Source organism: Tamandua tetradactyla, chromosome 1 (assembly GCF_023851605.1).
Source record: "Tamandua tetradactyla isolate mTamTet1 chromosome 1, mTamTet1.pri, whole genome shotgun sequence".
Classification (NCBI taxonomy): Eukaryota; Metazoa; Chordata; class Mammalia; order Pilosa; family Myrmecophagidae; genus Tamandua; species Tamandua tetradactyla.
The window spans coordinates 106,639,842-106,667,452 of NC_135327.1; the positions used below are offsets into that span (position 1 = coordinate 106,639,842).

A 27,611-nucleotide genomic window follows, 5' to 3' on the forward strand; every position below is an offset into this window, starting at 1 on the left:
TCTTTGCACTTAATGGATGGATGATGGTGAAAGTTTGGGCTGTCCTTGGCGTCAAGCTTCATGATTTTTGAAGATGTGGCTTAATAAGTGACAATAGATGGTATCATGAATCTATGTGATGTGAAGGCAAATGCTATAGAAAAGGGAGAACACTGTTTATTAGTGGGTCAGAAGACGAAGAGAGGGAAATCTTAAGATCATTCAATCCAACCTTATTTTAGTTAGAGTCCACAAAATTCAAATCTAGATCATCTGGGGGTGTGCTCCAGTCCCCACAGATTGCTTCAGGTAAGAATCATGCCAATTTCCAGAGTGAGTCCTGTTCTGGAAAAGAATAAAATAAATGTCTGCAGGGTACTTTTAAGCAAAAAGGAATATCTAAAGTTGTTCAGCTGCCCACAAAGTGCTGTCAGTCAAGCTATATATTGTGAATACCATGATTCAGATTGAGGGCAAAAAAAAACCCTTCTGTTTTCATTTGAAGTTAAGCCACAAATATTCAAACATGCAGTTGGCAGAAAGCTAAATTTCCATCAGAGAGTTGTGGTTTTTTTAGCTGATTTTTCCCATCTGAACAAATGGTCAAGCCAGTTTTGAACCTAATTTAAGGCAATATTAGATAGCCCTAGGTGATAATAACTATACATGTGATTTATGGCACTTACTACAAGTCTCAGAGTCCAGTTCATTTCTGGGATATGGCTAAGGCAGTGGTTTTCAACCTTGGCTGAACTTGGAACCACCTGGGGGGTTTTGAAAATATTAATGCCTGCAGCCCAAAGATTTTTGTTTTATTGCTTAGGGATGCCACGTGGGCATCAAATTTCTCTTTCTTTTTTTTTTTTTTAAGCTTCCGGTGACTCTAATATAGAGCTAAGTTGAGAGCCAGTGGGTAAAGAATTATGGTTTCTGTCCTGTAGTTTTTGCTTCAGTCCTCTGAAGAATCCCTGTCTCTGCTCTTGTGTCTCAAAGTAAAGGGGGCGGGGGTTACTGTGTTAGGGCTTCTAAAGCAGGGGCACTTCCATTTTTCCTTCTTGCCAGGAAAGAACCTGTTTCCAAGGAGTTCCTGTTTGGGTTTGAGTATCCCCAGGTGCCGATGTGGCGGAGGTGAGGATGTGGGTGTGTGCAGGGCGCTGTCAGGCTGGGGCAGGCCCCCATCACGCTGCCTGGCCACCAGGGCCACAGCTGTTGTCACTCAGAACTCTCAGAGCCAGCAAAGTAGTGCTGATACCGCCCCCCCCCACTCCACTCTTGATTTCTTTTGGACCTTGGCCACAGTTTCCTATTGCTTTGTATGATTAAGTTACTGAATCATAGAAGAAATGTTTAAGTGACAAAAACAGAAAAACGGATGAGGTGACAATGTGCAGGAATCTCCCAGTTGCCAGAGTTATCGAGGGGCTTGTGACATTTTCCTCTATTCTGAAACCAACTCCAATGTCATACCTCTGTTTGGTTTATAAAATATTCCCTTCCAGACTTCTCTTATTTTACACAAGCTAATCTCCATATTAACCATAGTAAATAAAAATACCACTTTTAAGTTCTCTGGATAAAGAGATGAATAAAGTTGCCCATGGGAAGTGGAGCTCAGTATATCAACACCTCCCCTTGTGACTTTCAGGTTGGGGTTCTATTCTAGCTTGCTAGCTGCCGGAATGCAACACGCCAGAGATGGATTGGCTTTTAATAAAACAGGATTTATTTTGTTAGTTCTTCAGAGGAAAGGCTGCTAACTTTCATCTAAGGTTCTTTCTTATGTGGGAAAGCTCAGGGTAATCTCTGCTGGCCTTCTCTCCAGGCCTCTGGGTTCCAGCAACTTTCTCCAGGGTGATTCCTTTCTGCATCTCCAAAGACCTGGGCTGAGCTGCGAGTGCTGAGATGAGGAATGCCAAGCTGCTTAGGCTGTGCTACATTGCGGGCTCTCATTTAAGCACCAGCCAATTAAATCAAATATCATTTATTGCAGCAGGCATGCCTCTTATCCGACTGCAGATGTAATAAGTAACAGATGAGGTATCATTGGCTCATGTCCACAGCAACAAAACTAGGTGCCTTCACCTGGCCAAGTTGACTACTGAATCTAACTACCACAGGTTCCTATTGCACTCATTGTTTTCCTCAGCCCACAACCAGTTGCCTGAATGTCACTCTCTACTGCTTACCTGCACCGAGCCTCCAGTGGTACCTCAGTTTTGGCTTCCAACAGTGAATAAATGAATGTCACATGGGCTGTTATTTTATCACACCATCCCAGACACATCCTCCAAATTTGGGAGAACACTATTTAACGTTGGTTTTTTGTGTGTGTGGATTGATATTGAGGAAATAGTCAAATAGCCATACATGCAATTATATTTTTATTAATTACAAGGTAATAAAGCTATTTCCAAGGTCCTAACAGATCCAATGACCTCTTTTCCTAACAACTATTTTGTAATCCGCTTTTCCTCCTCTGAAATGAACTTCATAGAAAATACATCCCAATTACGCATGGTTTAAAATAATGCGTATTACCCTATACAGTGGAACCTGAAGTAGAAATAAAAGGAAAGTATTTCATAGTAAAATCATATGTATTCCAATATGTAAATGCTCAGTCACCACTGCACTAAAACATAAATAGTTCTACATAAAGAAACCTGAAGGAATAATCCCTTCCTTTAGGAACCACTGCCGGTAATTTGTCCTTCCTACTCCCTTCCACAATAACCCACCCTCCAAACATTCTCTTTCAATTTTCAAACTGTTCTCTGTTCCACCACTGTGCTCTTCATGCTCGGGCTGTTTTCTTCTTTGTGAAGAGGTGATATGATTGGGTGCTCTGCCTCCTTCTCCCAATATCGATAGGCTGACAGTATCAGCTTACACTAGGATTTGATACCAAAGATGTCCACCCAGGAAGTGAAGGGTCATTATGGAGTTCAGTCTTAAGAAAATGGACATGCCTGTTGAATACCTAAATAGTCTTCTAAAGAAAGGCCCACTAAAGAAGTTAAGAGCTTAAATTCATGACTTTCACTGGTTTGGCTTAGTCAAAGTAACTGGGAATCTGGGGTCCCTACATGAAAGCTCCGGCTTCTTTCTTTAGCTAGACTTTTGCCTTGACAGCACTGGCCAGAGAAGTTCCAAGCAGCCAGATTTGTTTAAATTTTAACAAGCTGACCTCTCAGTCAGAAAACAAGCTGTTCTGTTACAGATTGAAAGAAAATACATTTTGAGATCCATGAGAATTACTTTTTTCCAAACTATTTACTCATTATATACTTAAAGGTCACCAGTACACAGCAGTGTTTCAATTTTCTGGGAATTTATTCGTTGCTGGTAACTTAAATGAGGCCGCCCTGTTTTTCATTACTGGCTGGTATTTTTAAGCCTGTGAGTTCTGAGTTTCTAACTTAGAAGCAGAACAAAACAGCTTCATTTCAACATTCTGAATCATGGCAAAAAAGGTTTCTTATTTCCGAAATGATCACAGGAAATTGATATGACATTACCTCTTTCAGGAACCAAGAGACCCAAGCTTTTGCCTCAGTGGGCTGTGTCTCATGGGTGCCAGGTTCAGTTAGAACATTGCCAGATTACATGACAGTTTCAATGATTTGTTATTCTGTCTTTAGAATCACTGCTATTTGGATGAAGAATAAACAGCAATAGTTTCTTCACACAGTGGTATCATGGGTGATTTCTGTTTGCTTAATTAGGCTTTTCTATATTTCAAATTTGTCACTATAATTACGCTTATATTTTATAATTAAAAGGAAACCCAGCAGATACTGTCACAAGTATTGTTATTTATTTTTTTCAATGAAGTGTTTTATCATCAATGGTTCTGGACAAGGATCTTGAGAATGAAATTTGCTAAGGTTCTATATTAGTGTTTCTCACACTTTAATGTGCATATGAACCATCTGGGATGTTATTAAATGCAGATTTCTAATTCAGTAAGTCTGAGGTGGAGTCTGAGCTCCTGCATTAATTTTACAAGCTCCTTGGTGGTATTACTGCTGCTGACCTGATCATTATACTTTGTAGGGCCAGGACCTAACCAGTGATCTCAAACTTTAGCTCAGATCCAAATGACCTGAAATGCTTGTTAAAATGGAGATTGCTGGACCCCCGCCCCCCCAGAGTACCTTACTTAGTAGTTCTGGAGTAGAGCAGGAGGATTTGCAAGTCTCAGCAAGTTCCCAGGTGATGTTAATGCTGCTGGTTCAGGAACCACACTTTATGGTCACTGATCTAGACCCTGTTAATGTGGGGTTCCCAGAACACATCAATATCAGCATGGCCTGGGAGCTTGTTGGAAATGCCCAATCTTAGGCTCCATTCTAGACCTACAAATCAGAGTCTGCCTGGTAACAAGATACACAAGGGATACATGCATTAAAATGTAAGTACTACTTCATCTCTTTGTTGCTCTGAATCAGTGATTCTCAACCTACTGCCTATTATGTAATCAACTGTGGAACTTAAAAAAAGCCCTGATGCCCAGGCTGAACCTCAGAACAATTATGCCAGAAACTCTGAGGGTGGGACCAAGGCTTTGTTATTCCCTGAGGCTCCTCAAGTGACTCCAATGTACAGCCAAGTTTGAGAACCACATTGTTGATGAACTGGACAACCAAGAGGTAGTAATTCTGTTGGCCAACAGAAAAGAGACTTGGTGGTACTCGCTTTTTTTGTTGCCACCCTATTAGACAACACGCAATTAGTCATTGGACCAAGGCGAAACCTTTTGAGCTGGAACGTTTGATTGTTTTGATATTCTGGATTTTAGGAATCTGCATGCACATCTACTCCTCTATTGCTTGGCTTCATTTGCTTTAGCTTTGTCATATACACCATGGAGTTGACTTCCCATATTCTGTCATTCTTGGGTTAAGGTCTTAGTTATATAGGTATGGGCATTAGGTTCTGTTCCTCTCAATTCCATTCAAAATTGGTATGTTCTGTTCTCTATCAGATTTTAATGTCTGTTCTCTATCAGATTTTAATGGCAACAGAAAGATTTTCTGCTTGGATTGTACATACCAGGATTCAGAATAACCTAGTTTAGAGAGATAAACAGTGACTAATTTTGCACACAGAAGAAAAAATGTATATAATTGTCAAAGTAGAACAAAACACTGCCTTTGACCATATTTTGGTCATTTTCTCTAAAGGAGTAGATTTGTCTTGGGTGGGCATGTGTGCTGAGAGAGTTGCTTTAATCAGCATGTCCTAATATTCTCAGACCTAAAAGTTTTTCCTAGGATATCCAAGCACTTATGGTTGATTTTTGACTTTGGAAAAAAAAATCATTTGCATTTAATTCTGGATAATGTTCCTTAATTTTATATTCCAGAAAAGGGAGAATTGCATTTTTCCATATACGCCATTAGAATTTTCACATGCATGATCCATTTTGTCCCCACTAGATAAGCATCACTTATGAAGGGGATGGCAGTATTCTAAATGCCAATCTCAGAGATGAGGAATACATCTGAAATCTTTCCTTTCTTTGTATTTCTGTCAACTTTCTAATGTATTTAAATCTTCTTGAAGCAACTCCTTGCCAGGGAAAAAATTCCCCTAAGTTTACCACCTGTCATCTGAATTGGTATTCCTTTCACTTTTCCCACATTTCCTCCTTTTGAGCTTTGTGGAGCGCTCACATGCAACAGGGTCTGCTGAGCTTTGTGCCTCCCTGTTCTGATCCCAGCAAAGAGAGGCCCCTGTTATTATGTGGGCTGTCCCTCTCTGGATGCTTCCACCCTGCACCCTCTCTCCTGAAGGCAGCAGGCACACACACACACACACACACACACACACACACACACACACACACACACACACACACACACACACATTTCCAGATGTGGCTTCCTTATTGGTTCCTAACACCTTTCCGGAGGATGTGCTGGATTGTGTTGACTTTTGTGTAATGAGTTTTGTTTTCCTGGGGTTTTAGTCATATGGATATTCTGGATATGGCAGGAAGAACAGACATACCTTGGACGTTCCAGACCAGAGGAATGAAGTGATTGTCACAAGAAAGCAAGTCACACAAATGGTTTTGTTACCCAGTGCATATAAAAGTTATGTTTATACTATATTATTGTCTATTAAGTGTGCAATAGCCTTATGCCTAAAAATGTATATACTTTAAAAATACTTTCTTGCTAAAAACCACTGTCATCTGAGCCTTCAGCTGATCATAATCCTTTTGCTGTTGGAAGGTCTTGCCTTGATGTTGATGGCTGCTGACTGATCAGGGTGATGGTTGCTGAAGGTTGGGCTGTCTGTGGCAATTTCTTAAAATAAGACAACAGTAAAGTTTGCTGCATTGTTTGATTCTCCCTTTCAAGAAAAATTCCTCTGTAGCAAAAACATTTTACACACAGTAGAACTTTGAAGATTGGAGTCAGTCCTCTAAAACTTTGGTGGCTGCCTCATCAACTAAGTTGATGGAATATTCTAAATCTTTTATTGTCATTTCAACAGTGCTCACAGCATCTTCACTATTTGTAGATTCCATCTCAAGAAACCAGTTTCTTTGCTCATTTATAAGAAGCAACTCCTCATCTGTTCAAGTTTGATCATGAGCTTAAAGCAATTCAGATTCATTTCATGCTTCACTTATAATTCTACTTCTCTGTCTCCACCACATCTGCTGTCACTTCCTCCACTGAAGTCTTGAACCCCTCAAGTCACTGAGGACCATTGGAATCAACTTCTTCCAAACTCCTGTTAATGTTGATATTTTGACTTACTCCCATGAATCATGAATGTTTTTAATGGCATCTAGAATGGTGACTCCTTTCCAGAAGGTTTTCAATAGCCCTTGCCCAGATCCATCAGAGGAGACACTGTATATGGCAGCTAGAGCTTTATAGAATGTATTTCTTAAATACTACTACTTGAAAGTTGAAATGACTCCTCTATGGGCTGCAGAATGGATAACTGGGTTAGCAGGCATGAAAGCAATATTAATATAATTATACATCTCCATCAGAATTCTTGAGTAACCATGTGCATTGCCAATGAGCAGTAATATTTTGAAATCTTTTTGAATCTTTTTTTCTGAGCAGTCGATCTCAACAGTGGGCTTCAGATATTCGAAAAACCATGTTGTGAACAGATGCACTGTAATCCAGGCTTTGTTGTTCCATTTATAGAGTACAGGCAGAGTAGATTTAGCATAATTCTTAAGGGTTTTAGGATTTTCAGATGGTAAATGAGCATTGGCTTCATCTTAAAGTCACCAGCTGCATTAACTCCTAACGAGAGAGTCATCCTGTCCTTTGAAGGTTTGAAGCCAGGCATTACTTCTCCTCCCGAGCTATGAAAGTCCTGTCTGGCATCGTCTTCCAATAGAAGGCTGTCTCATGTACCTTGAAAATTTGTTGTTTAGTGAAGCCAACTTCATCAGTGATCTTAACTAGATCTTCTGGACAACTTGCTGTAACTTCTACATCAGCACTTGCTGCTTTACCTTGCGCTTTTATGTTATGAGATGGCGTCTCTCCTTAAACCTTATGAACCAACCTCTACTAGCTTCAGACTTTTCTTCTAGAGCTTTCTTACCATTCTTTGCTTTCATAGAATTGAAGAGCATTAGGGCCTTGCTCTGGATGAGGCTTAACAGAATGTTGTGGCTTGTTTGTTTTTCTATCCAGGCCACTAAAGCTTTCTCCATATTAGCAACAAGGCTGTTTCACTTTCATCTTTGTGCTCTCTGGAGTAGCACTTTTAATTTCCTTCAAGAACATTTCTTTTGCATTCACAACTTTGCTAAGTGTTTGGCCTAAGAGGCCTAGCTTTTGGTCTATTGACATGCCTTCCTCACTACACTTAATCATTTCTAGCTTTTGATTTCAAGTGAAAGACATGCAATTCTTCTTATCACTTGAACATTTAGAGGCCATTGTAGGATTACTGATTGGCTTGATTTCAATATTGTGTCTCAGGGAATAAGGAAACACGAGGACAGGGAGAGAGATGGGGGAATGGCTGATCAGTGGAGCTGTCGGAACACATGACATCTATTCATTAATTATACCATCTTATGTGGGCAGCATATGTGACACCCCTAAACAGTTAAAATAGTAACACCAGAGATCACTGATCACTACAGCAAATATAATAATAATGAGAAAAGTTTGAAGTATAGTGAGAATTATCAAAGTGTGTTTCAGAGAGACAAAGTGAGCACATGCTGTTGGAAAAATGGTGCCAATAGACCTGCTTCATGTAGGGTTGCCATAAACCTTCAATTTGAAAACAAGAAAAGGCAAAATCTGCAAAGTGCATTAAAGCAAAGCACAGTAAAACAAAGTATGCCTGTAGATTAGTTCCTCCCAAGTTCTTTTTCTAGCAAAAGCTGAGAGTTCAAAGCTATCACCTTATATGGCCCACAGGTTTGTTATTTCCTCAATGTATTATCCAGATCAGTCAAATTAAACAATTGCCAAATGGCTTCTTTCCCTGAGACTGACTGGACACAGCTATGATTCCCTCAGGACAAGAATGAGGATGAGCTTTTGTGTGAGAGATAGATTCGTGATTCAGATGAATGACTTTGTGTCTGAGGGGGAGAGAAGAGGAACAATGAGTCTCAAAGGGAAGGATTCAAAAAATTGCAAGAGACTGCCTTTTTGGAGGGTCAGGCCACACATACGAGTGCTATATTTCATTTCAACGCATCCTGGAGTCCTGCTGGGGAAACCTTGTCAGGATGCAAAGCTGAGCATTTGAAGCTAGCTGGTAGTTGCAGGGTTAATCAGTTTTCACTCATATACTCAAGAGCCTTCACTACCAGCCAAAAGACCATGCGTCCAACCCTTCAGTCATTATGAAGCATTGCAGAGGACATTACCTCAGGTCGAAAACAAAATCCCCATCATAAATATTACTAAATAAATAGTAAGCTATGACTATTTGCATATGTAGTATGTGGAAGGCTCAAAATGAATAAAAAGTCCTTAGGCAATCCTCCTTGTCTCCTCCATAAATGTCAATACATCTTTAACAACTAGCCAAGGGCTTGATATGTAGTATTTTGATTTCTGTGAGGTAAAGACTCATCATGGGTGATTTCAAGCTCTTGAGAAGAGGAATGTGCAATCGACTCTGACAAGCTGCATGAACCCTGGCCCAGCACACCATTGTAAGTTGGGTACAAAAACACTTCTGATCTTTTGGGTTCCTTTATCCCATTTTCCTTTCATTTTCAAATGACCCAGTTACCTATTAGAAGTGGTCGTAAAAACATATTTTTCCTGTTAGCTGTTATCTTAGCACTCCTGAACTGTAGTATTTTTTTTTCAGGAGGGTTTCAGATCATTTCAAGAATCTCCAATAAAACACTTATTGAGAATTTTCACATCCGACCGGCATTCCCCAAATTCCAGTGAAGCTTCAAGGCTGAAAACCAAAGCAGTCTAGTTAGAATCTGATATAAAATCAAGAGTCAAGGGGCAGAGACTCTCCATAAGTTACAGGACTGGTTTAAAATTCCTTTTTAAAAAACCAAAGAAGAAGTTTATTCTTATTATATCTGTACATGTCCATGGCTTTCAACAATACACACAGAAGCATGAAGGCCTCCTTCAAGGGTATGTGCTCTGCGCCCCAAGTGGGAGCAGAAAGCCTGGCTGTAATTATTGCCACCATTTGAGATTTTGGCAATTTCTACTTTCTTTAATTTTGCTATAAGAGGATTTTTTGTTTTATATCTATTATAACATTTAATATTATTTTAAGCATATATATATATATATATTAATTTATAGGTCCTACTCCCCCAACCTCAGGATTCCAAAATGCTTTGGGAGAGGTGGAGGGAAATGTGACTGACCCCACCCTTACCCCTGCTGCTTACTGAGAATCTCTGATCTAAAGACTGAGCAAACTGCCAGGAAGTCACCTAATATTACAGATGGTAGGAGAAGCCCTTTCCTAACTAAAGAAATAATTGTAACACCACCCTCTGGCTAACTAGACTTCGTATTAAAGAGTTGACGTGTATGTTTAGAATGTTTTATTTTATTCTTTTGTGTGTGTGTGTGTGTGGGCAGGCACCAGGAACTGAACCTGGGTCTCCGACATGGCAGGTGAATACTCTGCCTGCTGAGCCACTGTGGCCCACCCTTTATTTTTTTATGGCAAAATTTCTTGGAAACTTGTTCAATAACTGGAGAAAGGAAGCACTAAAATTTTTTTAAAATCTTTCTCGTTTTCTAATGTTTATGACTAAACTAATTTCTATTAATAACCCATACTAATATAATTGCACTAAAATCGGACACATTAGATAATCCAAAATGATGTATATTGTGAAGTACTATATTGTATATTTCTTAGTCTAATATTAAAATTGCATAAAATTCTCAGGCTCCACAATGACTAGGCATAGTGATTTGAGAAGGGTGCTATGGAAGTCTTAGGTAGCAATAAAATATTACACAGCAAAATTTTGGTCTGCTCATTGTCAACGGCATTGTTAGGATGTATCGAGATATTGGAAGAGACCAACTAAATGAGGTGAACAAGACAAAACTACTTTGCCTTATCCAAAGTAATCCCTCACTTTTCATTTTACATTGTTAGCTTGAAGCTGTATGTACCCCAGAGAAGCATGCTCCTAAAGCTAATCCATTCCTGTGGGTATGGACCCATTGTAGGTAGGATCTTTTGTTGGGTTGGATTTTAACTTGGGATGTGACCCACCTCCTTCAATGTGAGTCTTAATCCCCTTAATAGAATGCTTTATAAGAGAATAAAAGAAAGAAGAGATTCACAGAAAAAAGTGCCAGAGAAGCTGAGAAAGATGGAGCCAGAAGCTGGAAACAACAAAACTTGGGAGAGAAAGGAGAGGCAAAGCTGGTTGTCAGGGAGAAAGCATTGCCTGTTGATGCCTTGAGTTGGACATTTTCACAGCCTAAGAACTATAAATTGCAAGTTAATAGATCCCCACTTAAAACCCAGCCTGTTTCTGATATTTTATATTTCATCAACATTAGCAAATGAAAGCATACATTGTTTCAGAATAGCAGAGAAGCTATGTGTCCATGCCACTTTACATAAAATCAAGATTTGTCATTTTGTGTATTAGCATTAGAATGTATGAAATATGAATTTCTTCAATTTTCACTACAGGATAAGAAAACCCTCCTACCTTAAAATATATGGTTAATGCTTTTCTAGATGTAACTCTTCGATTACAGTGTAGTTGTTGGCGGTAGTTATAACTTCTTGCTATCAAGGGTAAAATAATCAATGAACAGTGCGCTATATGTAGCATTATTTTTTTGAATGGGCAGGCACCGGGAATCAAACCCTGGTCTCTGGCATGGCAGGCGAGTACTCTGCCAACTGAGCCACTGTGGCCCACCGTACATGTAGCTTTTTAACCAATATATGCCAATCCTAGCTAGTTCTGCCATGGAACAGAACAACTGGTGCCTTCGCCTGGCCAAGTTGATGTCTGAGCCTGTCACAGGTGGACACAGACATAATCCACCTACTATATGATTTGAGCCTTTAGCACAGTCCCTGCTTAAGTTTCTGTGGGAATTTTCAGATAGCTTTTATAACTTAAATGTTATTAGTGATGATGTGAACTGCTGAGAACAAGAGGGTAGATGTATTGTTTCACGATCAGAAAAGGATTGCTGTTGCCTGTAGGAGGATGTGATAATATATCTTAGGACAAGGGCTTTTTAAAAAGTTGTTTCTTGAAAAGGTGTTTTATAGATTCTTATACAGACAGTTCCAGGAAAATGATTTTTGTGACCAAACAAGCTGTTTAAAGAGAGTCTGGAATCAGGGATTGAATGAGTGGTCTGTTCAAACACAGAAGGAAACTGAAACCAAGAAAACTAGATAAATGACATTTGAAGTTTTGCACTTTTGAACCAAGAACAGAATTTCTTGTCTCTTTATGGTGAAAAGTTTGGAGAACTCATTTCTTGTTAGAGCATACATGGTCTTAACTTGACCCTCCAAATTGGGGATAATTTGTGAAGCCTCCAATCTAGGGACAAATGGAGCAAATTCTGAAGTGGCAATAGTGTTCAACCTAACTAATATTCTTTGGGAAGCAGGGAAAGATACATTCAGGTAACAGGTTCAATCATTTTGTTTTAGAGGTCATATCTGGTGGTAGGTTATGTTTATGTAGTCTGAATTTTGTGATGGTGGAACCATTTTTATTTTTTCTCTGAACCCAGGTGAGTAGGAGGCACCTATTAAGTTTGCATTGTGAAGCACCTATGATACAATATATTCCCAATAAATATGCCAAACCTTTAGTACATGCTAACAAAATGGTTGCTGGAGTAAAGCTGGAAGTTGTAGTTGTGTCAGACCATCAAAAACAAGGATAATGATTCTTCCATCATTGTGCTCATAAATTCTCTGTTATGGAAGCAAATGAAAGAAACGGTAAATAGAGTAAGGAAAAAAAAATAATTCTCCTCTCTATGCCTCATTTTGTAAAGCAGAATTTACATAGAATTTCCGATAATAGAAGTGGCACAAGCAAAGGAATCACATTTGGAACTTCATTAAAGAAAAGTCTATTTGCAATGTGTTTATGTTCGAGATTTTTACTCCTGGCCAAACAAAACTTGTTTCAAAGATAAAAGCCCTATTTTTTTTTAAAGTCCTATTTTAAGATGACTTCAAATTTAAAGACTTTCTGAAGACCAGTTAATTACCAGTAACATTTTTAATGGCTTAATATAAATGAATAAAAAATATAGAGAGACCTGAACTTTCTGGATTCCCATATGCTTCAAAATCAAGGGAAAAACACTTCAATAAATATTTTTGAATTTTTTTTAAAACTTACTTTTGTAAGTAGTCTGCTATTTGAAGAATCAAAAATATACCTGAATTTACATATCCTTAGTCACTCATTCATTCATTTCTTCCACACACATTCATTGAGAGGTCACCTTGTGCCAGATGCAGCAGCAGAATTTTTATGTAGGCACTGGAAAAAACTTCTCTTCAAGGAGAAGTTTTTTTTTTGAAGGTTAAAAATTCAAATTACAAAATGTTCTTTTAATCCTTTGAATCTTCTTGTCCTTGGCCCTTAGTGAGGGCATTATTGCCTTTAATATGCCAGTGGATGATAAATTAGGTCAATTAGGTATCATTTGACAAACATGCCAGTGATGGATTTTCCCTTCCATTAGCTACTTGAATAACTCTTTGACGTATTTGTTGTATCTGTAATTGCATGTACTTTTTTCTTTTTTGTCTTGGTTGTAGTCAAAGTTTGTTTCATACGTTGTATAGCACCATAGTAGATGTCTTTCTGATCTTTATTGTTTTGAATGTGCGTGGTTACTCAGTTAGAATAAAATAGATCTCATAGACTAATAAACCCCTGCAAAGATTTAGGTACCAATTTAAACTTTAGTGGAAATTGAGGTTTCTGTTTCAATGGGTCCTTCTAAGAATTTCAGATACTCTTTATGTTTTTTAGGTGTGCTGAGAAACTTCAAGTGTTAGAAGAATTGAGGCATGGCTCTTTCAGAAATCATATTTTAGAAACCAGATTCATGTTTTCAAAATCTCCTAGTATAGGAAGATGAGCTTGACCTACTGTGTGCTATCAGGGCCCTAGAAATTGCCAAGTGGACTCCTTCAAAGGAACGCAGGCAGTAATATTAATTTTCCTAAGAAGGTGGACAGTCTTTGATAACATAAAGCATGCAAGTAAGCTGTTAAGTACTCCTGGAAAGTTAGCCTACCTCTCTGTGATAGAATCTGTCATTTTAAACATCTTTAGACTTTTGGAAACATTACGCAGCACACATATAAGCTCCTGGTAGCTTATAGAAGCTAAATTTTATATAAGTTTATACCAATTAAAATTTCAGGGGAAATTTAGTAGATAATTTATGTGGTGGGTAGAATATAAGAAACCTGGATAAAGGAGGGGAATAAAGTGGGAGGAAGGAATAGAAATTTTTCTAAAGCAATAATTAGACCACAACCCACAGTTAGAAATATATTTGATATCATAGTATTACACATTACATATTCCTATTTATGTGTCTAGTGAAACAATGGTCTTATGAAACAATATTTACTCTTATTGTATGGGATGCTTGTTTGTATTGTCTATTCTGTTTTATTGTGTATCATTTTTAAAATGTTATATCCATTAGAAGGATTTCACTGCAAGATAGTATTCATAATTCCATTTGAAAAGCACTGAGATTGAAGGTCTGACCCATTCCTGAATGGGGTCAAGGCTGAGCGAGGTATATGGGGAAAGGGCGGTTTTGTTTAGGATGAGTGGAGTGGGGACTCGCACAGTGCAAGTGATGGACAAAATTCAAGGAACTTACTCTGACACACCTACTCATCATTCGCAACCTGTAAGTACATGCCGTTGTATATGTTGTGCCTTGGGCACCTCACCTGCCCTACCCTCTGCCAGCCCTGGGGACCAGGCAAGCGTCCATAATGGGGATGCTTATATTTCATTCTGGCTGAAGAATGGCATCAGAGGCAGGGAGGTAAACGAGTCCTGGAAAAATCAAAGAGAGGAAAGGGGAGCACAGATTTTAGGGTGAACAGCAGGGCTGAGAACGGCTGGAAAACAGCCACTGGATCAAAAACCTGCCTTGAATCAGGACTGAAACAGCAATGAAGAGAGCAGAAGACTCAGGTGAGAGCCGCCACCTGGCTTGGAAATTGTCTTCTCTTTTCTAGGAGTCTTTTTTTTTTCCCTACTAGGATCATTTTATCTGGGTTGGAAGACAGTAAATAATTAAGCTCATTTGTTTGCAAATGTGGTTCAAAGAAGCCTCCAGATATCGTGGTCCCATAATTCTAAAGTGGTGAAACCAAGCACAGAGGCCAGCACCCCTCAGTGGAAGGCCTGGATGTGAGCCTGGGAAAGGACTGACTTCAATTATTCTTCCTCAGCATCTGGAAGATCAGTTTGCTTTTGCAGTTTGATTATATTTAGGATTAGTCCACACTTTGTTAGACTTTCTAAGCCAGGATGAACTATTTAAGCACTATATAAATTACTTAAATCCAATGCTAATAAGTATATCAGCTGAGGTTAGGGACAGTACCTGCAAATGGATCTATATTTGTTAAATGTTCTCTCTGCTCAAACCTGGTATCCACACCTTTTATTTTATCCCCCTCTTTGTTATTTTTCTAATTTTTTTCTCCTTCAGTGTATTTCATGCCCTCTTTGTTTTCATTCTTTTCCACATTTACTCTTGCTGTTCCTCAGTAGGGATTCTGTACTGTCCTGGAAATTCCTAGCTGGTGGTCTGTGGAGCTTTCTGTAGTCCATGGGTGTCTTCACTGAGGTCCTTGAGATTGTGTCCACATTCTGTGTGGGTATACCTGCTCTTTTCTGCACAGGTCATTAGAGCCCCTCCGATTCCCAAAGGGCTCTGTTTTTTCCTTTCTTTTCTGTTGTGTCACCAAAGGGCTCTTGACCTGAAAATGGTAAGAATGACTCATAGCAATGTTAATGGATTGAACTCCCCAATCAAAAGATATAAACTGGCAGAATGGATTAAAAGATATGACCCATCAGGTGTCCCACTGACTCACACTAGAAATATGAATGTGTTCTCATAAGAATTACTTCAAAGATATGATTCTTGTATAAAGAGTGTTTAAGTCCAGGTTAGAGGGGAAAACTGTTATTGCATACTATGAGCTATGTTCAAGAGGAAACCATCAGCACGACCACAGCAATAGCAGAGGTAAATAAGGGAGTAAGGGACAAGAGTTAAGAGGAGGTTTAAATTTCCTATTTGGTGAGGGTATGTTTATTGGTTTTCTTTCTTTTGGGAACAATGAAATTATTTAAAATTGAGAATGTTGATAGACTGTGGATGTTGGGCCTCTACGTGATGCCCAGTGAATGCAGGTGGCTGAAGGATGCACTGACGGAGAAGTAGAATGGTGAATGATGGTGTATACTTATGAAGGAAGGTTGTGCTGCTACAAAAAGGAACAAAGTCGTGAGGCATGCAATGATGTGAATGAACATGCAGGACACTTGGTAAAACAAAATAAGCCAGGAACAAAAAAACAACAATGGTGTGGTCACCTTTAGAAAATGCTTTTAAGACAACAGGTGCCTAGATTGTAAGCTTTTAGAGCAGACACATTAAGTCTGGAGTGGTGACTATTATTTCTGGATTTTGAGAGGCTGTTTTATATATATATATATGACCTGATATTTATAGATAAGAATGAAGCCGAACAGGTTGGGGTTAAAGTAATTCAGAATGTAGGGGTAAAGAAGACAGTGTCTATATTTTAAAATCACACATACTCTTTGAGGCCAATGGAAGAAAGGTTTATTTGACCTGGAATTGAAATTTTCTGTAATATATAATCTCATTCAACCTATCAGTATAACTCATTTGAACAAATGAAACACAAGAAGCACAGAATAAGAAAGAGGTCCTTTAACCCTGTATAGATTATTGTAATGCCTGGAAATGTCCTAGAATATATTAAGCAGATAATCAAAAGTATTGGCAAAGTCCCCTGAGGGAGGAAAGAAAGACCATGAAACTATTAAACCTTACCATCAAGGAATTCCCTGATACTACATCAAACCTTAGGGATACCCAAATCAATAGCCATGCCCTCAATCATGAGGCTTACTCTTGTGAAGCTTATGTAGGTAAGGAGGAGCTTAGACTACCTATAGGCATGCCTAAGAGTTACTTCTGGAAGACCTCTGTTATTGCTCAGATGTGGCCTCAGTCTCTCTAAGTGCAACTCTGCAAGTGAAATCATTACCCTCTCCCCTACATGGGACATGACATCCAGGGGTAAAAGTCTCCCTGGTGACGTGGGAGAGGACTACCAGGGATTAATCCAGACCTGGCACTGTGGGATCAACAATTGCATCCTGACCAAAAGGGGTAAAAGAAGTATAATTAATAAAGTATCTGTGGCAGAGAGAGTTCAAATAGAGTTGAGAGGCTACTCTGGAGGTTGCTCTTATGTAAGTTTCAGGTAGACCTTGCTACCTGTCATAACCTGCTAACCCCCAAACAGTACCATTCCAGTCAATCAAAAAGAACACCTAGGGCAATATATAAGATTCTACAAGGGTTTCAGGCACTAGAATAACTTTCCAGAAACCTACAACCTCCAGATGGGTCCCTGGTTTCAGATAAGTCCTGAAACCTAGTTTAGCCTCTCCAGAACATCAGATAGTTCCGTCTCCCTACCCCATATTAGTGACAAACCCTTCCAACAGGAAAAATTTAGAATGACCATAGCCCAAACACCCATTAAGAGAGGAATGGAAAGATCAAAAGTGATGGTAGAGTTATACAGAGATAGGATTTAACAAATGAATTTAATGCTGAATCGTTAAATTGATATCTCTTTTAGTCTCCAGTATTTTATAGTAGCTAGAAGTAAGAACCTAAAATTGTGAAATTGTAACTCATGTCGAAGTCTGAAATATGTTCTGCAACTAATTATCATGCTGTGCTTTGAAATTTATGTGTTTTTTTTTTTTTGTTATATATATTATTCACAAAAAAAAGAAGGAAAGCAAAGTTGATTGTGATGATAAAAAAGTATTTAAGCCCTCTAGCCTCCTATATTCTGGAACAGGTAGAAGGAAAAATATGAGAGGATTGTATGGTAGCCCATGACAAATTCTGGGATCTATCCTGTAACCACTTTTTGAAGAGTGCCTTGAAAACTATTGCTTTATTATTTCTTTGCTTTGCATATATATTATACTGTACAATAAAAAAAAAGTTAAAAAAAAAAAAACAACAAACAAAAACAGGACCCATCTATATGTTCTCTATAGGAGATGCATTTTAGACCCAAGGACAAACATAGGTTGAAAGTGAAAGGTTAGGAAAAGATATTTCATGCAAACAATCAGAAAAGAGTAGGAGTAGCTATACTAGTATGCAACAAATTAGACTTCAAATGTAAAACAATTAAAAGAGACAAAGAAGGACATTATGTATTAATAAAAAAAACAATTCAACAAGAAGACATAACAATCATAAATATTTATCCACCAAACCAGAGTACTCCAAAATAAATAAATACATGAGGCAAACACTGAAAAGAGAAATAGACACATCTACCATAAGAGATGGAGACTTCTCATCAATGGACAGAACATCTAGAAGAGGGTCAATAAAGAATTTGAGTAATACAATAGATGAACTAGACTTAACAGACATTTATAGAACATTACACCCCACAACAGCAGGATACACTTTTTTTCTCAAATGCTCATGGATCGTTCTCAAGGATAGATGATATGCTGGGTCACAAAGCAAATCTCAATAAATTTTAAAAGATTGAAATCATACAAAAAAACTTTCTTGGATCCTAAAGGAATGAAATTGGAAAGCAATAACAGGCAGAGGGCCAGAAAATTCACAAATATATGGAGACTCAACAACACACTCTTAAACAACCAGTGGGTCAAGAAAGAAATTACAAGAGAAATCAGTAAATATCTCGAGGCAAATGAAAATGAAAATGCAACATATCAAAATTTATGGGATGCAGCAAAGGCAGTGCTAAGAAGGAAATTTATTGTCCTAAATGCCTATATCAAAAAAGAAGAAAGAGCAAAAATTGAGAAATTAACTGTCCACTTGGAAGAACTAGAGAAAGAACAGCAAACTAACCCCAAAGCAAACAAAAGGAAAGAAATAATGAAGAATAGAGCAGAAATAAATGAAATTGAGAACATGAAAACAGTCAAGAAAATCAACAAAACCTGAATTTCGTTCTAAGACAAAATCAATAAAATTGATGGACCCTTAGCAAGGTTGACAAAAACAAGAAGAGAGAGGATGCAGATAGATAAAGTCAGAAATGGAAGAGGAGACATAACTACTGACCCCGCAGAAACAAAGGAAGTAATGAGAGGATACTATGAACAACTTTATGCTAATCAACTCGACAATGTAGATGAAATGGACAATTTCTTAGAAAGGCATGAACAACCAACATTGACTCGAGAGGAAATAGACAACCTCAACAAACCAGTCACAAGTAAAGAAATTGAGTTGGTCATTAAGAAGCTCCCCAGAAAGAAAAGTCCAGGACCAGATGGCTGCACATGTGAATTCTACCGAACAGTCCAGAAAGAATTAGTGCCAATCTTGCTCAAACTCTTCCAAAAAATTGAAGAGGAGGGAAGGCTACCTAACTCATTCTATGGAGCCAATATCACCATCATACCAAAGCCAGACAAAGATATTACTAGAAAGAAAACTGCAGACCAATCTCTCTAATGAATATAGATGCAAAAAACCTCAACAAAATTCTTGCAAATCGTATCCAACAACACATTAAAAGAATTATACACCATGACCAAGTAGGATTCATCCCAGGTATGCAAGGACGGTTCAACATAAGAAAATAAATTAATTTAATACACCATATCAACAAATCAAAGCAGAAAAACCCCATGATCATCTCAATTGATGCAGAAAAGGCATTTGACAAAATTCAACATCTTTTCTTGTTGAAAACACTTCAAAGGATAGGAATAGAAGGGAACTTCCTCAACATGATAAAGGGAAAGGAAGAAGTAAAACTCTCTCTTTTGCAGATATGATACTATATGTCAAAAAACCCAAAAAAATCCACAGCAAAACTACTAGGGCTAATAAATGGGTGAAGCAAAGTGGCAGGTTACAGAATCTACACTCAAAATCTGTAGTGTTTCTCAACACTAGTAATGAACAATCTGAGGGGGATTCAAGAAAAAAAATTCCATTTACAATTGCAACCAAAAGAATAACATATTTAAGAATAAATTTAACTAAGGATACAAAAGACCTATACAAAGAAAACTACAAGAAATTGTTAAAAGAAATCACAGAAGACCTAAATCAATGAAAGGGCATACTGTGTTCATGCATTGGAAGACTAAATATAGTTAAGATGTCAATTCTACCTAAATTGATTCACAGAGTCAATGTAATACCAATTAAAATCCAAAAAACATATTTTTCAGGAATAGAAAAAAATATATAGGGTAGATGGAAATTTTAGTGGTCAAGAGAGGGAAGGGTAAGGGGTATGGTATGTATGAGTTTTTCCTTTTTTCTTTTTATTTCTTTTTCTGAAGTGATGCAAATGTTCTAAAAAACGATCATGGTGATGAATATACTACTATGTGATGATATTTTAAGCCACCGATTGTACACCATGTATGGAACATTTGTATGTTTAGAATCTTTGTGTTGTATGTTGTTTATCAATAAAAATATTTTGAAAAAAGAAATACATAAATGCTAAAAGAAAACAATAAATTTAAAAGAATTGAAATTATACAAAGCATCTTCTCTGACCATAAAGGAATGAAGTTGGAAATCAACAACAAGTAGAGAACTGGAAAATCCACAATATGTGGAAATTAAATTACATGCTCTTAAATAATCAGTGGGTCAAAGAAAAAACCGCAAGAGACATCAGTAAATATCTTGACCGAAAACATGAACACAATATTTCAATACTTATAGCAGGGAAAGCAGTGCAGAGAGGGAAATTATAGCTCTAAGTGTGTACATTAAAAAAAGAGGGAACAGCTAAAATCAAATGCATAACTGCATACTAGGTGGAACAAGAAAAAGAACAGCAAACTAATCCTAAAGCAACTGAATGAAAGAATTAAACATTAGAATAGAAATAAAAAAGTAGAAAAAATAGAGAAATGTTCATAGTAGCGTTATTCACAAATACCAAAAGATGGAAGTAACCTAACACTGAATGGATAAACAATATGTGGTATATACATATAATGCAATATTATTCAGCTATAAAAAGGAATGAAGTCCTAATGCATGGACATCGTGGATGAACCCTGTGGACATTATATAGAGAAATAAGATGCAAAAAAGACAAATTTTGCAGGATTAGATATGAACTAATCATAATAGAAAACTCACAGCGTTAGCATTTAGACTATATGTTACCAGAGAATAGATGGGGGATAAAGAATGGGGAGTTGATGCTTAATTTGTATAGAATTTCTGTTTAGATTGATTGTAAAGTTTTGGAAATGGATGGTGGTGGCGGTGGCAGTACATTATTCTGAGTTTAATTGCCAGCACCAAATTATATATGAGAATGTGATTAAAAGAGAGAAGTTGTAGGTTATGTACATGCTACTAGAATAAAAATTAAAAGTTAAAGCATAAGATTGATTAACGCAGTGAACCCCATTTTAAAATATAGTCGATAATACTAATATAAGAATGTTCTTTCATGAATTATAACAAACGTATGACACTCATACAAGATGTTAATAATAGGACAGTATATGGGAAAATATACCTAAGGTAAACTAGGGACTTCAGTTAATGTACTACTTTAACATTCTTCCATCAATTATGGGAAAGGTACCGCACTAATGCAGAGTGTCAACAATAGGGGAGTTTCTGGGAATTCTGTAATTTTTTGCATGATTTTTCTTTAAACCTACAATTTCTCTAATTAAAAAAAAATTTTTTTAAACATTTAGATAGAGGAAGCCATGGGAAGGAAGAAGTTGAAGGCCAATGGAACCTAGAAGAGAAGGGAGAGGCCAGGAGAGGCGCCAGATGCATTGTTGTGAGACAGAGGCACCCAGGACCAAGGACTATTGGTAACCAGCCCAAGACTGTCAGTCTTTGGGGAGAAACAACTACCTTAACGATGCCTCGATTTGGACTTCTAGTACCTCGAAATCGTGAGCCAATAAATTCACATTGTTTAAGCCAACCCATTGCATAGTATTTGCTTAAGGAGTCAAGGAAACTGAAACAATTATGTATATAGAAACATCATTAGTACTATGATTAGGAGTTTTGCCTAACATTCTTTTCAATTGGGGTATAATTCACATACCATAAAATTCACTCTCTTTACAGTGTACAATTCATTCGTGTGTGTATCTTCTTAAAATGAAGTATTTTGAACTGTGTCTGGCACACAGTAGCCACTAAATAAATATTAATTCCCTTTACCTATTCCTACATCTTAGCATTTTGAACTTGAAACAAATGAAGACACAGGAGGACATAGGGGTGGTTCCGCTGTGGACTTTAACCAGGGGTGAGCTGGTGCAAAGCTCTTGGGGCAGAAGTTTGCCTGTATTCGCTAATGGCACATAACAAACTTGAAATCTGCCATGGTGGGGATATTTATAGCATGGAAATTGATGAACACTACAAATCAGGGCCTTTCTCCTGTGGGAGCTGGTTTACTTGCACATCACTGCTAATGTGTAAAATTTCTTCTAAGTTAAAATTTATCATTATTCTGGGCCGTATTAAGTGCCTCATTTCTTTATCATGTCTTGACCAGCAAATTTAACTAAGTTCCCATTGTTTGAAAACTGGGAATCTCAACATGATTAATAGTTCATCTCTGAGTAGTAATTTAATTTCTTTGTGACTTATGTTTGTCTTCTGTAGCATGCTTTGTGTGGTGAGAGATGGGCATGATTATAAAACGTCCAGATGATTTTATTATTTCATTTGGAAGGGATGGTTAAATTCTGTTCTGGTCAGGCTCACGTCCTCACGGATAGATTTTGGCTTTTCTTTCTGATTAGCCTTTCAGAATCTCTTGTAACCAATTTCACATCAGGCCAGCTGTAGGAACCTCAGCTGATGGATATCCTGTGCTTTCTTCCTAGAACATTGCAGTTTGTGTGATATACCTTTAATGACCCCCACAATCTCTCTCTCAGCAATAAATTCCAAATTCTTAGTTTGAAGTGGGATTTGCTAAGCTTGGGCCCAGAAGACAGTGCTGCATTATTTTAAGGTGGTCCCTAGGCAATCATTTTGATTGTATGCTGCTCCTTCATGTAGAGATGCTGGACAGATAAAACGCCCTGCATTTGGTACTAGGTGGTTTAATATCAGATGAGGTAATGGCAGCCTTAAATGACATATTTAGTCAAGATAGTTGGTATCTAGTTAAGAACTTCTAGAATATCATAGCACAGTGTAGATAAAATTAGCATAAAAGTTCTGTAATCCTAAAGAGAGAGAAAGAAGGGAATTAATTAACATAATTCACTTAGGACTGCATCTGGTTAAAATTTTAGCTGTGTAATTAAACTAATTCCTTGGATTTAGTCAGGAACTTTTTATTTTGACAGTTTTTAGTGTGATTTAAGCATTAACACATGTACTCTCACTTTATTCAAATGAGAGGTGGGGTTTCAGATGCCTGAGAAGCACTAGCCAAAGAAATCTCTGCATATGATCTAAATATTCAGTGTGGTTATAGATTAGGCTGCCCTTATGTGAGGAACATAGCATTTAGTGGGCTTGCAGGGTAGCCTTTTCTGGAAGGGGTTCTTTGCAACATCAAGTTTGGGTAACCATATCTTCATTCCTGCATCTTCTCTAAAATATACTCAGGCTTTAGATTATCAGAAAACATGTTCATTTCTTTTTTAAATATAGATTTATTTATTTTGCTATCTAAAAATATAATACACTTGGATCCAAGAACAGAGGCTATTAAGCCTGTTTATGTATTTTTTTTTTATTTTTAGTTTGCTTTACTTTCATAAAAATCCCAATATTGTAAATATAAAAAATCCTCCCTTACCCATCCCGTAATTAAATATGCAGACAACTTCAAAACCAGACAATTTAAATTGTAATGCATCACCAGGACTCCCTGCAGGATTGAAGGAGTTACTCCCCCAGCAGCTCAAAGTGCTGCCTACCCACCCTCAGTTCTTGGCCCCCCTTCTTGGGAAGCCCACTTGGGCCTACTCCACAGGCCCGTCCCATCTGCAGAGCACCCTGTGGGCTGGCTGTAGGCTCTATTGTAATTGCCTACTATTAATCCCACTGGTGAGTTAGGGATTCCTACCCTGGGGATATAAGGATGGCCAAACACATGCCACTGGACAGTTGAGACTGACAGCAACTTATCAGCCACACATACTCAGCCCGAGAAAGGAGGACACCTTATGCCATGCAGGACCCCTGAAACAGTCAGAAACAGAATGAATACTCAGGGCCTGTGGGCTGTGAGCTTTGCAGTATCAAGATGGGGGTTGAGGTGGGAATCTATCCCCTGGTTTCCCTGGGAGGATCGCATTGGTTTGTTTGAATGATCTTGAAGACTGGCAGAGAACCTAAACCTGCTGCTCAAGGACTCTTTGGCCAGGAGAACTTTTCCTCGGGAGCAGAGTGGGGAGGGAAGCTGCAGTTAGGACATTCAAGGACTCCCAGCTTAACCAGATGTCAGGGCAGCACGTAATGCTGGGCTTTGATTTTAGGCCTTACTGCACAATCACAAACTAATTTTCTGAAATTCTGTGCCTTATGTGTCCTTCAGTGACTGCTAACAAATGACAGAACAAGTAAATGAAGAACAACTGGATGTTAATACAAAAACTTAGAAACAACTGAGTAGATTTTTTTAAGCTTACAATTATGATTTTATCTTGTCTCTACTGTATTTTATAGTAATACCTTTTATTAGGAGAAGCACTAGTAGTGTGGATGTTGTAGTTTTTATATGTGCAAATTTAAATATTTATTAATTTGTTCAACAGATATTTACTGAAAATATAATATGAGCCAGACACTGTCCTAGGTATTGCAGATAGAGACGTTAGAGGAAAATAACTTATAAAATTTCTCCCCTGACTTTTTTTTGTTTCATCATCTGAACAAGTTAAGAAACTACTTCTTTAAAGGCAAAAATTAAACCAACCTAGAAACCAACCTGAGCAGAAAGGCATGTTGAATTTAATGCTTACATCTTATATACAGCTTAGCTCTCTGAAGAGGCCCCTAAGTCTGGGCCCTTGGATTGAGCTGGTAACATATCCATGTGTCTCCTCTGTTTGGAGAAACTGAGACTAGTCGGGTTTCTTGTTACTGGACTTATCAGGGAGAATGATCTCGCATCTGTGTGGGCAGCATGTTTATGTTATGTTTGTGATTCTGGTTATACAATTATCCCTGCCTCTGGAGAAAAGTTGGTAGCATCTTTCCTCTGTGTTAGAGTCTCCCTCAATGGAACTCTCCCTTAAACAGGACTGGCCAATTTCTCACCAGAGGAGGCATTAATTAGAGTTGCCAAAAATCTGGGTTAGCAGGCTATGAATAGGTTCATATTGGCAGGTTTGGACTCAGCCATGTTCCTTAGACTTAGCAAGGAGCACAGGTGATACCCTGTGTCGTCATGGAGGTTTCAATATCCAGGCATATTGATATATCAGATTAGCTCACAAGATAATTATTTGTTCAGTAGAATGTCTTCCATAATTTGTATTTTTCCCCTTCTTTGGTGAGAGTCATTCCAGAAAACTACTCGGGAAACAATGAAAACAACTTCCCTAGAAAACAACTCCCTAGAAAGCCAGCTATAGGTGTCTTGGAATCACTTGGGTTGTTTCACTTAAGAGATAAATCCCTTTGGTCATTTATGAAGGTATCTTCATTCAGAAGGGGGGTGTTCTAGTTATCTATGACTGCAAAATAAACCATCCCCATGCTTAGTGGTTTAAACTAACAATAGTTTATATGCTTACACATCTGCAATTTGAGCTGAGTTTTGCCAAAATGGCTCATCTTTGCCCCATGTGACATCATCTGGGGTGGTCAAACCAGAGTTGGAGGGGGGCTTTATCATGTGACTAGCAATTGGGCAGGCTGTAGACGGGGAGTTGAGTCAGGACTGGTAGCCAGGATCCCCAGTTCCTCTCTAGGTGGACCTCTTCATGGGGCTGCGTGAACTTCCTCATAATATGGCAACCAGGTTTCAAATCTTCACAGTTTGAGAAGTCCCGTAACGACCTTTCTGCTACATTCTATTCATCAAGGAAGTCACTAAGGCCAGCCCAGATTCAAGAGGAGGGGAATTAGACTTCCCCTTTAATGGAGGCAGTAGCAAGGAATATGTGGCCATCATTAATCTGCCATACTCTTCCCTCTAGCCAGAAGTTATTTATATTTCTTCCTCATGCAAAAGATGCTTGCCCCAATTCATGGGTCTTATGGATTCTCTCTTCCCGTTGTATCATCAAGCTTAGGCTCAAGGTCCTGGACCTTATAATCTAAATTAAATCTAGGCGTGGATAAGACTCATCAGGTATGGTTTTAAAAAATGATCCTAATTATATTTTCCTTCAATCCTTATTAACAAGACATTCCTGTGACATTTTCAGTAACTATTGTCACACAGTCCAGGAAAATTCAGTTTTGTAGAACCTTAGTCTTCTCATTGAATACGTAATCAAAGGAAGAGGTGGTGGGCTTACTCCTGGTTTATAAAATAGCTCAGAAAAAAATGACCTTAATTAAACTCACTTAGCTGCAGAATATGTTTTCTTGGTCTAAGGATCAAGAACATATCTTGAGTCCTCCACAGTGTCGCATCTCATTCAAGAGTCTGAATCTACTGACTTCTCAAGTATATCTGGGAGGAAGGTAAATGTCCTTACTGTGGCCAAATGGTACAAGGCACATTCTGAAGCCATTTAGAAGTGTGGTCCTCTGAACTATGGCTTACAAAACCAAGTGTCAGCACAAGTAGACTACCCCCAAAAGTGGCATTTAATATTGTGTAAATGGGTTAAAAGCTACCATAGAACCAGCCATAGCCAGAAGCTTCCAGTGTTGGGGTTATAGAGTCCCTTGAGTCTCATTTCTCATCTCAGACAATACACCAAGTATGCTTCTGGGAGCTCTGGCTGGTGAGAAGGAAGTCTGTGACATCTGGCTTTCAGAGCTGCAATGTGATCTTTCTTCTCTTCTTTTCCTTTTGCTTTTTCTCTCCACACACACAAAAAAGATAATAAAGATGTCTATTGAGGGAGAAAAATGACATAAACCATTGCAAATAGAAATAGGTTAGGGGGCCACAGAGGCTGATATGGAGACCAAGGGACAAGAGTGTGTGTTGATGAAGTCCTATGCTCATGAAAAATAAAGCTTAGTGTTTTTTTTTTTTTTTTACTTTATGTTGTTTTGCTTTGTGTTTTTCTTGTTTTTAGGATATCTGGTATGGCTTCCTGTTATGATTAAAATAAAAATTATTTGATAAAACGTGAATAAGAACTTCTAAATCTGAAATTTCTCAGGATAAAGTAAAAATAATTGAATCTTGAAATCTAGAGCTAAACAGAAATTATTTTTATTATGTAATTATTTTGTCACACTTTATAGTGGGCATTAATGGTGACAAAAAAGGCAAAGACTTGACCTATAATTGTGCCAGATGGTTGTTTGTAAAACTTAGAATATCTTCTAATATGTCAAAAGAATATATATAACTTAGATTAGGAGTTGATGATATGAATTGATAATTTTGGACTCTCTAATTTATTGTGATTTTTTTTTAATCAAGGAAGGAGACATTTTCAACAGAAATAACTGGCTCATAGTATATGAATAATTAATTCCTTTAAGCCTTGTTTTAATGACTCAAGTGAAAATGAATGAAAAACATATGGGTTACATCTTCTTTCAAATATTCAACTTGCAAAAGTATGGAGAATATGTGCTTTACAAAATTATTGAGTGTATTTCAAGTTACACATACACACACACATACACAGACACACGCACTGGTTGATTTAGTCATTC

General features: G+C 37.9%; 1 long non-coding RNA gene across 1 annotated transcript in view; it reads left to right on the plus strand.

Annotated features, from left to right (window-relative positions):
• LOC143685878 (uncharacterized) overlaps positions 1 to 21,789 on the plus strand; it is a 165,500-nt gene extending 143,711 nt beyond the window's left edge. Inside the window, exon 3 of the long non-coding RNA XR_013176785.1 lies at positions 21,524 to 21,789. This is a non-coding gene — a long non-coding RNA (uncharacterized LOC143685878). The remainder of the gene's footprint in view (positions 1 to 21,523) is intronic.
• Positions 21,790 to 27,611: the final 5,822 nt, after the last annotated feature.